Genomic DNA, 1998 nt, shown 5'->3' with positions numbered 1-1998 from the left:
TTTCGAGACAGACAGCTGTTATATTTCTTTCAGACCCTTGTATTTAGTTTATTCTTAGTGGTTCGTGAGTATGTGACACCAAATCTTGGGTAGAGGTTATTGTTGAGTATTCCGTATTTATTTCAGACTTATAAATTAGACCTTCTGCAGTTATTGTTGTTATTATTATTGATGCTACAGATTGTCAACAGAATGGCTTTACTAATGAAAACGGTAGGTAAGTTGGCTTGCCTAGCTACCACGAGTAGGCGCCATCACGATCCCGATGGTGGGAAATTCGGGTCCTGATAAGTTGGTATCAGAGCACTAGGTTACATAGGTCTCACAACTCACGAACAAACTTAGTAGAGTCTGAGGGGTAGGTACGGAGACGTCTGTACTTGTTCCCCAGAGTCTATTGAGTTAGGAAAAATCTCTCATTTGTTCTTTCTTGTCGTGCGATTTGGTTCCTCAAATGTTGATTGAATTTCTACTCTGTTCTTTCGCAGATGGCGAGAACACGCGCTTCCTCATCCGCTGATCAGCAGTCCGAGCCCTAGGCAGCTCCCGCTAGGGGCAGAGGACGTGGCCAGGCTAGGGGGCGAGGTAGGGGCAGAACCCAGCCACCAGCAGCAACACCAGTGGCAGATACTCAGGTTAACCTTGGCGAGGAGGTTCCGGCCCCAGCCCAGACAGTTCCGGTGGGCCCAGCTCAGGTCCCAGAGGGGTTGATTGCTACCCCTATTCTTCAGGACGCCTTGGTCAGGTTGGTTGGCATTATAGAGAGTGTCACCCGAGCAGGATTGCTTCCTGCAGCACCAGCCACTCCCCAGGCTGGAGGAGGAGCCCAGACTCCTGCTGCACGTACTCCGGAGCAGGTAGCTCCCCAGACTCAGGTTCCACTGGTTCAGACAGCTGCGGCAGTTCAGCCGGGGGTAGTTGCACAGACCGGTGATGGAGCGGCTATGTCCGCAGATGCTTTATGGAGGTTGGACAGATTCACCAAGCTCTTCACTGCTACATTCAGCGGAGCTTTTTCTGAGGACCCCCAGGATTTCTTATACAGCTGCCACGAGGTTCTTCGGAACATGGGCATTGTGGAGTCCAACGGAGTTGATTTTGCGGCTTTTCGTTTGTCTGGATCTGCCAAGACTTGGTGGAGGGATTACTGTTCAGCCAGACCAGCGGCGGCCTTTGACTTGGGATCAGTTCTCAGAGTTGTTTTTAGAAAAGTTCCTTCCCGTTACTCAGAGGAATGCTTATCGGAGGCAGTTTGAGCGCCTCCAGCAGGGGTCTATGACGGTCACACATTATGAGACCCAGTTTATCGATCTGGCTCGCTATGCCCTCGTCATACTCCCATTGAGAGGGAAAGAGTGAGGAGATTTATTGATGGGTTGGTCCAGCCTATTCGTCTTCAGATGGCCAGAGAGGCGGGTAGTGATATTACTTTTCAGGAGGCGGCCAATGTGGCCCGCAGGATCGAGATGGTCTTACCACAGGGGGGTGGTTATAGGGCAGACAAGAAGCCCCGTCACTCAGGTCGATTCGGTGGTGCCTCATCTGGAGGCAGGGATTCTTATGATAGGGGCCAGTCTTCCAGGCCTTTCCAGTCACCCCTCCAGGCTTCACAGGGTGGTTCAGGTGATCGTGGCTTTCGTGAGCAGTATTCAGATCAGCAGCCCATCAGTGCACAACCTTTTCAGAGTGTTCGTGGAGGTCATTCGGGCCGTCAGGGCCAGTCTCGTCATACCGAGGGATGTTATGAGTGTGGTGAGTACGGTCACATCAGGAGAGCTTGCCCGAGATTGAGGGGTACACAGTCACAGCAGCAGGGTCCTCGCCCCATGATTCAGGCACCAGGTGACCCACAGCCTGCCCAGCCAGCCAGGGGCGGGGGTAGGGATCATAGAGGTGGAGGTCGAGACCGTAGAGGTGGAGGCCGTCCCACCAGAGGTAGAGGTCAGCCGGTGGATGACCGTCCCAGAGACATGGTTCAGGGAGGTGGGGCTGAGCCCC

Source organism: Nicotiana attenuata, unplaced genomic scaffold (assembly GCF_001879085.1).
Source record: "Nicotiana attenuata strain UT unplaced genomic scaffold, NIATTr2, whole genome shotgun sequence".
Taxonomy (NCBI): domain Eukaryota; kingdom Viridiplantae; phylum Streptophyta; class Magnoliopsida; order Solanales; family Solanaceae; genus Nicotiana; species Nicotiana attenuata.
The sequence above is the reverse complement of the archived record's forward strand: the minus strand, read 5'-3'. Positions refer to the sequence as shown.